General features: G+C 46.4%; 1 protein-coding gene across 3 annotated transcripts in view; it reads right to left on the bottom strand.

Moving 5' to 3' along the window:
- The window catches only part of SMARCA2 (SWI/SNF related BAF chromatin remodeling complex subunit ATPase 2), a 461,498-nt gene extending 450,645 nt beyond the window's left edge, over window positions 1–10,853 (bottom strand). For 2 of the 3 annotated variants that reach the window (XM_069763977.1, XM_069764056.1), the window contains exon 1: window positions 10,222–10,853. The gene's annotated coding sequence lies outside the window, so the exon portion shown is untranslated. The remainder of the gene's footprint in view (window positions 1–10,221) is intronic. The other variant, XM_069764038.1, reaches the window with a different exon arrangement.
- Between the last annotated feature and the right edge of the window lie 2,190 nt (window positions 10,854–13,043).

Raw genomic sequence — 13,043 nt, 5'->3', positions numbered from 1 at the left:
TGTTGACTTTAAGTGATTTGGAACAGGGGCCCTGAACCGTGCCTAGGACTGGGGTTCTAACTATTCCTGCTCCTAAATGTACCTCTAAATGTGAGGAGGTTTGGCCAACCTGCCTTATGCTTCTCCTGTTATTCCATAAGCTGTCCCCTCCCCTTACGTCCAGGGGGCCTAGGACAGATATGCTAGTGTAGAAACACATAAAACAAACAGGGATAACATAAAACAACTAACATATAAAACAGTCACCCAAAGGTAGACAGGTATATAAGGAAGGGTAAGAATGTACAAACCAAATGGGAATAGGGCAATGAGGAAAGCATACACCCAAATACAATATGCAACAATCTTCAGCAGCAACAACGATCTCCCACTCAGTACAGCGACTCCAAGGAGCTAGTAAGTAAAACTTTCAATGGCAAGAAAGAGGTCTGGCCACATTTTATAGCAAGAGGAAATTACCACATGTGGAACAGCTATGGGATAAAACTGCAAGTTTCTAACCACCATAGAAAGGGTTGTTAACCTCTTCTGCACCAAAGGGAAAAAAAATCCATTTAATATGAAACACAAACACACAGGATAAATGGAAGATCTGTGATTCGCAATACTTAGTGATCTTCTAACCCCTGATCACCCAGGAAGACGTCACCCATTAATGACAAATAGTACATCCTATGTTTTCCCATAGTAATAGTGCCCCTTCTGTGCCTCCATATAGTGTAGTACACATTGTTTCCATATAGTAATAGTGACTGCTATTTGTCTTCACAGAGTAATAGTGCCCCATTTGTGCCTCCATACATATAACACTAGTGCCTTAAATGTTTTTACATAGTAATAGTGCCCCCTATGTGCCTCCATATAGTAATAGGGCTAGTATGGCTTCACATACTAATAGTGTGTGGCACCCCCTCTAAGCCATACCTAAAACTAGTTTCCCAATTGTGCCTCCACAAAGTAAGTGCCCCACATACAATAGTCCTGAAGACATAGTCTGCTTCACTTTTGATTGTATTTATGTGGCCCACTTCTAGTACCAGACTATCTGACAAATGCCAGATGTACAGTCCTGCCCAGTATATTAAACAGGTATACTCTGTGAAGAATATGGGGGATTTAATGTCATGAAAATAAACTGTAAATTTCAAAAAACTGACCGTCACATCCAAACATAGACTAAGTGTGAACAGGTGCCGAATCACCAACTCATATACAGTCAAATAAATAAGGCAGCACACTGTGGCGCTAAAACATTTAAACATGAAACATGAAAATTGAACTGCATTACTGCGCTAGAAATAGGAAAGAATGAGAGCGTTTAGCACATAAATTGGCCAATTCATGTGTACCTGGTAGCTACATTAGGGCATCTCTCATATACCAGGTCCTAGACTTTCCTTTCCTCGCCGGCAGTTCCTGGTTCTTAGAGTCAGTGTGCACCTTCCTCAGGTGTCCTCAGCCAATGGCCAAGAGGCCTCAGGTACTTAAAGGGAACCTGTCACCCCCAAAATCGAAGGTAAGCTAAGCCCACCGGCATCAGTGGCTTATCTACAGCATTCTGTAATGCTGTAAATAAGCCTCCGATGTATCTTGAAAGATTAGAAAAAGAGGTTAGATTATACTCATCCAGGGGCGGTCCAGCTGCGGTACGGTCCGATGGGCGTCGCGGTCTGGTTCGGCGCCTCCCATCTTCTTACGATGATGTCCTCTTCTTGTCTTCATGCTACAGCTCCGGCGCAGGCGTACTTTGTCTGCCCAGTTGAGGGCAGAGCAAAGTACTGCAGTGCGCAGGCGCCGGGAGAGGTCAGAGAGGCCTGGCGCCTGCGCACTCCAGTACTTTGCTCTGCCCTCAACAGGGCAGACAAAGTACACCTGCGCCGGAGCCGCAGCGTGAAGACAAGAAGAGAACGTCATCCTATGAAGATGGGAGGTCCCGGACCGGACCGCGATGCCCATCGGATCAGACCGCACGCCCAGGTGAGTATAATCTAACCTCTTTTTCTCAGCTTTCAGGTTACATCGGGGGCTTATATACAGCATTACAGAATGCTGTAGATAAGTCCCTGATGCCGGTGGGCTTAGCGCACCCAGGGCCACCATCAGGGCATTACAGGCATCACTGCAGTATGGGGCCCGGTGATGAGGAGCAAAAAGGGGGGCCCGAGCGAGCACGCTGGCAGCCGGTCCGGTCTGCGCTCTGCTCGGGCCCCCCCTGACATTTTTATTCAGGCTGCAGCTGCGCGGCTGCCACTGTGCCCAAATGAGCCCTGTAGCTTTAAGGCGGCCGGGCCCGCGATGCATCATGGGCCGCAAGTTCGTGACGTCACACGCTGCCCTGCTCCACTTCCTCATTCCGGAGCAGAGCAGCGTGCGATGTGCCACCACGTGGCTGCTCCTGCGGATGGCGGAGGAGCAGACGGCGGAGGGAGCAGAAGAGGCAGGCAGCAGCGGGGGACCACTGAACGACGAGGGACCTGGCGGAGGACCAGACGGTGGAGGAGAAGAGGCAGGCGGCAGCGGGGGACCGGCGGAGGACCAGATGGCGGAGAAGAGGCAGGCGGCAGCAGAGGACCACCGGAGACACTGGGGGCAGAATGCTGGAGACATTGGGGGCAGAATGCTGGAGACACTGGGGGCAGAATGCTGGAGACACAGGGGCAGAATGCTGGAGACACAGGGGCAGAATGCTGGAGACACAGGGGCAGAATGCTGGAGACACTGGGGGCAGAATGCTGGAGACACTGGGGCAGAATGCTGGAGACACTGGGGCAGAATGCTGGAGACACTGGGGCAGAATGCTGGATACACTGGGGCAGAATGCTGGAGACACTGGGGCAGAATGCTGGACACAGTGACAGGGGCAGAATGCTGGACACAGTGACAGGGGCAGAATGCTGGACACAGTCACAGGGGCAGTATGCTGGACACAGGGGCAGACTGTGAGACCCGGGGGCAGAATGCTGGACATTGGGGCAGAATGCTGGACATTGGGGCAGAATGCTGGACATTGGGGCAGAATGCGAGACACGGGGCAGAATGGAGATACGGGGCATGATTGGAGACACGGGGCAGGATGAAAGACATTGGGGCATGACTGGAGACAGATGGGGGAGGATTGGAGACAGATGGGGCAGAATGGAGACAGGGGGCATGATTGGAGACAAGTGGCACGATTGCAGACATGGGCAGAATGGAGACATGGGGCATGATTGGAGACACTGGGGGCAGAATTGGAGACAGATCGTGCAGGATCATGGGGCAGGATGAATATGATGGAGACAGATGGGGCAGGATGGAGAGATCACATGGGGCGATCATATAGGGCAGGATGGGGAGATCATATGGGGCAGAATGGATACTCATGAGGGCAGGATGGGAGAACATATGGCTGACGCCAGGAATGAGACACACGGTGGCCAGGATGGGGAATATTATTACCATAGGGACTAATTTAGGGATATTATTACTGCAGTGATGTATTTATTTTATTTTTTGAGGACACGGTTTTAAATGGGGGGGCGGTCCTGTTACTGTGTAGAGTGACACTATGTCGCCTCTTTTTCTTCATGTGGTGTAATGTAGAAGTTGGGAAAAATTAAGTAATGTATTCTACAAGCGGAGCTCGAGATAACTGTGTTATTTCCTGCAGAAATAAGTCCTGGCTGGATGAAATGATGGCGGTCTGTGCTGGATGAAAGATGAAGGACTTCACCTAGAGACGTCACTGGTGAGTCAGTGTGTTACCTATACACTGACACTATACACTGTATACTGTATACAGAGCTCCTGTGTATAATTTCACTAGTGATCACTGTATTATCTGTACACAGACACTGCATACTAAGTACAGATCTCCTGTGTATAATGGCACTTATGGTGATAGTATGGTGCTTTTTTTAATTACTGATCAGAATTGTAGTATTCAGTCACTATGTGGTGATAATATGTGGTCTGGTCATGGTGTAGCGGTATTTGTTCTTTGTATGTGATATTATTCGATCACTGTGGTGGTAATATGTCATCTGGTCATGGTGTAGCGGTATTTGTTCTTTGTATGTGATATTATTCGATTACTTTGGTGGTAATATGTCATCTGGTCATAGTGTAGCGGTATTTGTTCTTTGTATGTGATATTATTCGATCACTGTGGTGGTAATATGTCATCTGGTCATGGTGTAGCGGTATTTGTTCTTTTTATGTGATATTATTGGTCATTTTAAAAATTGAAAAATAGATAAAAATATACCTAAATTGTATTGCATATTTTAACAAATATTTAATAGGTTACTGTAGAGTAGGGCCCGGCCAAAAGTGTCTACCGTGTTATGGTGGCGGCTTAAAAAATCTTTTGGCCAAAACAAAAGCTGCTGGCTATGTATGTGATCTGGTGATGGGAACTGTTAATGTGTGATAGGTGAGAAGTGGAGTTTTTCCAAGAGAGAGCGGTGGGACTGTGGACAGTTCGTGGGGTGGAGCCTGGAGGCGGGGCTGGGGTGGAGCCTGGGCAGAGTCTCAAGGAGGCCCCGAAAAGTTTGCTAGTATGGGGCCCCGAAATTTCTAGTGGCAGCCCTGAGCTCACCTTCGATTTTGGGGGTGACAGGTTCCCTTTAAGGCATTCCCACCATTAGGGGAATGCCTGAGCAACTATTTCCCTCAGTCAGTGTCTTGCTGCTGAGGTGCTAGGTCCTGTCTTGTTTTCGCCTTCTCTGGGGGCTGCATTCCCAGACCTGTTATCTTGCACTTTGTGTCCTTTGTTTCAATCTCCCTGAGGGCTACATACTCAGGCCTGTGTCCTTGTACAGTATCTCTTTCCGTGTCCGTCCTTGTTTGTACTGTGTCCTATTCTTGTATCCTAGATCCTTTCCCTGTCCCTGTTCTAATCTGAACTCAGTCCTTACCTATATCTGTTTGTTTCCTTGCTTTTGGCTTCCTATCCCTGCCGTTTGTATCCTTGTGTCTTCTCCGTTTGCGGTTCCGCTCTGCTCCCGCTCTGTGGTTCCGCTCTGCTTCCACTCTGCGGTTCCGCTCTTCTCTCGCTCTGCTCTTGCTCTGGGGTTCTGCCCTGCACCGCTCCTTGCAGTGCTACCCTGCTACGCTTCTTGCGGTTCTACCCTGCACCGCTCCTTGCGGTTCTACCCTGCTCCGCTCCTTGCAGTTCTGCCCTGCACCGCTCCTTGCGATTCTACCCTGCTCCACTCCTTGCGATTCTACCCTGCTATACTCCTTGCGGTTCTACCCTGCACCGCTCCTTACGGTTCTACCCTGCTCCGCTCCTTGCAGTTCTGCCCTGCACCGCTCCTTGCAGTTCCACCCTGCTTCGCTCCTTGTGGTTCTACCCTGCTCTGCTCCTTGCGGTTCTGCCCCGCTCCGCTCCTTGCGGTTCTGCTCTGCTCTCGATTCGCACCTCCTGGGTCTTTTTCCTTACAGTGTGATACCTCATACCTGTCTTCCTGTTCTCCCTGAATCAGTCCCTGTTCCCCTAACTGAACAGGTCCCTACCTGTTCCCACAATCCACTCACACCTGTCTGTGTTCCTGTCCTTCCCGAGTCAGTCCCTCCTCCTCCAGTGTCTATCGGTGTCTTAGCCGTGTCCGCCTGCCTGCCAGTGTGTCAGCCGTGCCTGTCTGCCAGCCGTGCCTGCCTGTCAGTGTCTCGGCCGTGCCCACCTTCCTGACTGTATTCCGTCCCCCAGTGGGATCAGCAACCACAGCCAGACTCTACCCTGGAGTGGTACCTGGCAGCTACCTGCTGAACAAGCCTGACCTCACCATCAGAGGCTCCAGTGAACACCAAGGAAGCTGATTAGTCACGCCCCGTCCAGGGAAGTCTGGTTTGTGGCACAGTGGGGCCACACACCCCACGCTCGCGCGGCGCGCCAACCAGTCAGGGCCCAAGCATTACAAATTTCATAAGGAGATTACGGAGTTATCGTACATCCAGCTGTATAACCATTTCATTTTCGAGATCTCGGGAATGGGCTGAATGCCTGCCAGGCTCTCGATCTGTGCTAGCACCCCAAGGTGGGGAGAAATGTAAAACGGCTAGTAAAAGCCAGGTAACAAAGCAATCCTTTGTCTCCAAAGCATGACAGGGGGCCTGGCTGACACGATGACGTCAATACCGCCACCCTATGACCTTCATTTGAGACGTAATGATCCATCATAGGTTTTGGAGCTTCAGCTATCAAGAACCCAGGAGAAGGGGGACTAAAACCATCCCAGAGGTGGCAAAGGGAGGGACTGACCAAGGGGTTAAATGCTCTTGTGAGGCCATGTAGCTCTGCTCTTCTTTTCTTGCAGTTCACTTCTGAGGAGGGAGGGGTCACGACATGTATCGTGTTGGAAGGAACTGGAAGCACCTTGTGCCTCACACCCCATATGTGGTCCAGCTCCAAGGTCGAACATCAAGCTGGTAACTGACATATTTCATCAGCTTATACCTTGTCTACTACCACCTGTATTTGCATATCTGACCATTGTATATGTGAAACCATTGCTTGGCTTGTGTTCTCGGTTTAACTTCACTTGCTATCGGGGCCCAATAAAATCAAGTTAATGGACCGGGCTTTTACCTAACAAAGAACTGCTGGCAGTCCTACTGAGCTGGCAGCGCTCTATTTCACTGGTGCTAGTGAAAAGGGCCACTCAGCCTGTCAGGGTTGTGAGCAAGCATTGTGCATGGTTCAAATCATCACATGTTCCCTACTGGCTGTTGTCATCTTGTTACATAACGACTATAAGCTAGTATAGGCATTAGATAACAGCTAGTTATTAAGTGAACATGTATCACCCCATAAACCCTTTTCCTTGTTAACTTGTTTGGCCTAAGTGAATTTGTGTGTTATTCCAGTGTGAGGTTCCTTTGGTGCCATTTAATGCTAGAGGAAAGGAAGTAATAAATGAAAATCCTGTCTGACCTTTGTGCTCCCAATTGCATATACGGTACTAGAGCGTGTCAACCAAAATCTAGTTTTCATGGCTAGAAATACATATCTTCAATTGTGTTGTCATCAAATAAGCTTCAACAGGGTACACGGTAGGTTTTTAACAAACTTCTACTCAATTACATACTTTACGCCATTTGGACTAACATTCAGGGCTTGTTCACAAGACTGTACTTTTGTCCCAAGTACTATCCGTGAAAAAAAGGAACAGCACTCAGATCATTGTTTTTCAATGGGGCAGTGCAGATGAACGCTTTTTTCCACTGCCTTAGGGTATGTGCACAGCGTTGTTTATTCCGCAGCATGTCAATTCTTTGTGCGGATTCCGCAGCGGTTTACACCTGCTCCATAATAGGAATCCGCAGGGGTAAAACCGCAGGTGGAATCCGCACAAAAAATGCAGAAAAACCACGGTAAATCCGCGGTAATTCCACAGTAAATCCTGCGGATTTACCAAAATCAGTGCGGAAAAATCCGCACACCATTCTGCAACGTGTGCACATACCCTAAATGTAACGGCATTGAAGTAGGTCTCCCTGTGTCTCTCCAATTATTGTGCTCATTGTATCTATTATTAAGCTACAGTGCATTACATACAGCTCCAATATTCAGGTAAATGCTTCTGAAGCTGCTCAGGACTGGGAGACAAAGTAAGCAAATGGGCAAGACCTTTTCTGGACACCTTGAAGAATAACAGATAGTGTCAACTCTGCCTGTAATGGCCGATGACAAGGAACAATAGACTAGATAATAGCAAACATGGATAATATAGATTCTCATTATTTACATCCATATATATATATATATATATATATATATATACTGTATATACAAAAGCTGACAAAGATTCAACAATGAGCTAGCATAATCCCATATAATCCTCTTGACAAAATCCATTTTACAACTACAGAACAAATGGACACAGGAGCATAAAATGAAAATGGGACAGTCAGTGAGCTAGTTGTATGCAGAACCCCAGCGTTCATATCACTGATACAACTAGGACAGATCAGTAAGTATTAGATAGATGGATCCATCAGCAGATATTAAATGGATCCATCAGCAGATGATATTAGATTATGGATCCATCAGCAGATGATAGTAGATGGATGGATACATCAGTACATATTAGATGGATCCATCAGCAGATGATATTAGATAGGTGGAACCCATCAGTAGATGATACTAGATAGATGGATCCATCAGCAGATGATATTCTATGGATTCATCAGCAGATATTAGATAGATGGATCCATCAGCAGATGATATTAGATGATGGATCCATCAGCAGATGATATTAGATAGACGGATCCATCAAGAGATGATATTAGATGGATCCATCAGCAGATGATATTAGATAGATGGATCCATCAGGAGATGATATTAGATAGATGGATCCATCAGGAGATGATATTAGATAGATGGATCCATCAGCAGATATTAGATAGATGGATCCATCAGCAGATGATATTAGATGATGATTCATCAGCAGATCATATTAGATAGATGGATAGATCAGCAGATATTAAATAGATGGATCCATCAGCAGATGATATTAGATAGACGGATCCATCAAGAGATGATATTAGATGGATCCATCAGCAGATGATATTAGATAGATGGATCCATCAGGAGATGATATTAGATAGATGGATCCATCAGGAGATGATATTAGATAGATGGATCCATCAGGAGATGATATTAGATAGATGGATCCATCAGGAGATGATATTAGATAGATGGATCCATCAGCAGATATTAGATAGATGGATCCATCAGCAGATGATATTAGATGATGATTCATCAGCAGATGATATTAGATAGGCGGATCCATCAAGAGATGATATTAGATGGATCCATCAGCAGATGATATTAGATAGATGGATCCATCAGGAGATGATATTAGATAGATGGATCCATCAGGAGATGATATTAGATAGATGGATCCATCAGCAGATATTAGATAGATGGATCCATCAGCAGATGATATTAGATGATGATTCATCAGCAGATGATATTAGATAGATGGATAGATCAGCAGATATTAAATAGATGGATCCATCAGCAGATGATATTAGATAGACGGATCCATCAAGAGATGATATTAGATGGATCCATCAGCAGATGATATTAGATAGATGGATCCATCAGGAGATGATATTAGATAGATGGATCCATCAGGAGATGATATTAGATAGATGGATCCATCAGGAGATGATATTAGATGGATCCATCAGCAGATGATATTAGATAGATGGATCCATCAGGAGATGATATTAGATAGATGGATCCATCAGGAGATGATATTAGATAGATGGATCCATCAGCAGATGATATTAGATAGACGGATCCATCAAGAGATGATATTAGATGGATCCATCAGCAGATGATATTAGATAGATGGATCCATCAGGAGATGATATTAGATAGATGGATCCATCAGGAGATGATATTAGATAGATGGATCCATCAGCAGGTATTAGATAGATGGATCCATCAGCAGATGATATTAGATGATGATTCATCAGCAGATGATATTAGATAGATGGATAGATCAGCAGATATTAAATAGATGGATCCATCAGCAGATGATATTAGATAGACGGATCCATCAAGAGATGATATTAGATGGATCCATCAGCAGATGATATTAGATAGATGGATCCATCAGGAGATGATATTAGATAGATGGATCCATCAGGAGATGATATTAGATAGATGGATCCATCAGCAGATATTAGATAGATGGATCCATCAGCAGATGATATTAGATGATGATTCATCAGCAGATGATATTAGATAGATGGATAGATCAGCAGATATTAAATAGATGGCTCCATCAGATGATGTTAGATGGATCCATCAGGAGATGATATTAGATAGGTGGATCTATCAGTAGACAATAGATGAAAGATCCATCAGCAGATGGCTAGTAATAAGACAGCTAATAGCCACATCCTTGTATGCCCGTGTGCCCTGTGACCAGAGTAAACAGTGATCAGGAAGATGTGGCATCCCTCCTGCCAGGCAGGCACCGGTACAGTACAGTGATTGGGCAGCTCCTCTACTTACAGTGCTGAATAATGAGAATAATGAAGTGAAACAATCTGACAACTTCATTGTCTCCTCCCTGAAAACTTCCCTGCCAGCGGAATGCGTAGTGCAGCAGGGACGATCGCCCCGCGATCCGCTGCACCCATCTTCCGCACCGTGCGCACAGGGATGACAGCAGGTAATGAGGAATGACAAGCCAACTCCAAAGCAATGCGTCTACCAACCAGTCAGCCCGATCCCGGGGACGAGCAGCCGCGCTCCACAAAGGGTTAAGCAGTGCACTGCAGTGAGGTAACGCTGTAGAGAACGGGGCCGCCGCCGCACAGGCACAGATGGCACGGGGGCAGTATCCGTGCGATGGATCCGGTCCTTCCCGCACTGGAGGATGAGGCGGAGTGACGGCGCCGATGTCTCCTCGCTACTGGTCACTGCCACCTTTGACCACCCCGTGTGCCTGTCACTGCTGCAGACGCGCCGTCACTCTCGTTGGCAGCCGGGCCATGAGATCATTATCCGGATCATGGCCTCTTCCCCTCCTGCTCAGTCCTTCTGCCAACTCCTCCTCCTCCTCCCAATTCCTTCTTGGTTTTATTTTTAATCCTGCTGTGTGTAGTTTTCCTGCGCTCTGCCACTTCCCCCGTTCACAGGGTGCCAGCACCACACCTCCTCCATGCTGCCGGCAGCGGGGGGCTGTGAACACCGGCACCCCGACACCACTGCTGCTGTGTAGAGGGGCATGCTGGAGACCTCAGCCCGATTAGTCACATGTGTCATCATTAGTTTCCACTGTATTTGGGGGAATCTTTCAGCCCTCCTAATAAATAACCCAGGGTGTGAGGAGAACCAGGAGGACAGTGCCCTGTAGCGCCCCCTGCTGTCAGCTGAGAGGTCTGACCACTCTAGGAGCGAGCTGCTTGTGTCACCTGAGGCACCTTTGTTCCTCGCAATGGTGTATAGTTGGTACAGTTAGTCCACAGCTGTTATGTCCATGGACTTATTCTGTAGGCTGTTCACACAGTATTTTGCACCCAAATTGTCATAAAATCTGCTAATATTACACCTCCAGTGCACGTGAAAGAAATATAGGTAAACCAGACACAAAACCCCCAGGCGGAGTCTTGTCCAAGCGACAGGCGATGTCAGCGAGAAGAATGAGCACGTTCATTCGTCGTGCGTCCTCTGCACGGAACAGCAAGGGATTAGCCCCATGTGGATTTGCATTTCCATCGAAAAGGGTTAACCCACATCTGGATCCGCAAAACAACATTTGTACAGTTTCGGATACATGTAGGATTTGCTCTGGCCAAATGAGTGACGTGCCAACAGCACAGACGACAGATGTTTCTTCCGAGACCCCCATACATCTAAACGTTGTAATGCCCAATCATACATGTGATGTATGGGGAGAGGAGGGTAACATGCTGTTAGACACCCCTCGCGGTGACTTATCTGCAGGGAGGACAGAGAGATCATTCAAATTCAAAATGTCTGATCATCCCCTCCCCCGACATCATCTGTGCACAGTAAGGGTATGTGCACACGAAGCCGCCTGAAAAAAGAAAGAAAAAAGCCCCAAAAGAATGAATGTATCTACTGCAAAGTCAAAGCGACTTGTCTTTAGTGATGAGCGAATAGTGAAATAATCGGATTCGGGAAAATCGGCACAAATGCTTTCTAATATCTGTGTATTCGTACCAAATAATATATCCAATGGAAGTCAATGGGAAAGCCGAATATTTTTCTGCTGGACCCAACAAACAAATCCACATGGAGAGAAGTAGAACCGGAGAATAGAAGCCGCGCAGACCACAATAAAGGTATCAGAGTTACACACACACTCTGTTTATTAGCCTACGCGTTTCGTGGCCAACAGGCCACTTCATCAGGGCCCTGATGAAGTGGCCTGTTGGCCACGAAACGCGTAGGCTAATAAACAGAGTGTGTGTGTAACTCTGATACCTTTATTGTGGTCTGCGCGGCTTCTATTCTCCGGTTCTACTTCTCTCCATGTGGATTTGTTCTGCTTGCCGGGAGCTTGCTGCGACCATACGTGCTGATCCAAGGGAGTTGTGACCTGTCACAACCAGACCAGGTGAGTCTGTTTTGTGGGGGTCCACGTGATTGCGACACCTGAAGGTATTACTCTATGTGCGCTTTTTTTTTTTTTCTTGTTTTTAGGGACCCAACAAACAGAAAGAGCTAAAACTAAATGGGAACAGCATGGAGAAGATACCTGCATGCCTTTCTGACTCACATATGGTATCAGGGAATAATGTTGTCAGACTATTGTGCCGCTTTTACTGATTTATAAGAAGACCTACCAAACCTAAATTTTTTTTAAAGGGAAAAATGTTGAGAAACATTTTTTTTCCTCCATAATTACAAGTATATAACGCTAAATAAAAAAGTAAACAAAAATCATAGAATCATAGAATGTCAGAGTTGCAAGGGACCTCCTGGGTCATCTGGTCCAACTCCCTGCTCAAAGCAGGATTTACTAAATCATCCCAGACAGATGTCTGTCCAGCCTCTTTTTGAAAACTTCCATGGAAGGAGAACTCACCACCTCTCGTGGCAGCCTGTTCCACTCATTGATCACCCTAACTGTCAAAAAGTTTTTTCTAATATCTAATCTGTGTCTCCTCCCATTCAGTTTCATCCCATTGCTTCTAGTCTTTCCGTGTGCAAATGAGAATAAAGATGATCCTTCTACAATGCGACAGCCCTTGAGATATTTGTAGATAGCTATTAAGTCTCCTCTCAGTCTTCTTTTATGCAAGCTAAACATTCCCAAATCCTGTAAACGTTTCTCATAGGACATGGTTTGCAGACCGGTCACCATTCTGGTCACTCTTCTCTGAACTTGCTACAGTTTGTTGATGTCATTTTTAAAATGTGGTGCCCAAAACTGGACACAGTACTCCAGATGAGGTCTGACCAAAGAGGAGTAGAGGGCAATAATGACTTGGCGTGATCTAGACTGTATGCTTCTGTTAATACATCCCAGAATTGTATTTGCCCTTTTTGCTGCTGTATCACACTGTTG

This window comes from Ranitomeya imitator, chromosome 1 (assembly GCF_032444005.1).
Source record: "Ranitomeya imitator isolate aRanImi1 chromosome 1, aRanImi1.pri, whole genome shotgun sequence".
Lineage (NCBI taxonomy): Eukaryota > Metazoa > Chordata > Amphibia > Anura > Dendrobatidae > Ranitomeya > Ranitomeya imitator.
Note: the sequence above shows the minus strand (reverse complement) of the source record. Positions and strands in the feature narration are given on the sequence as shown.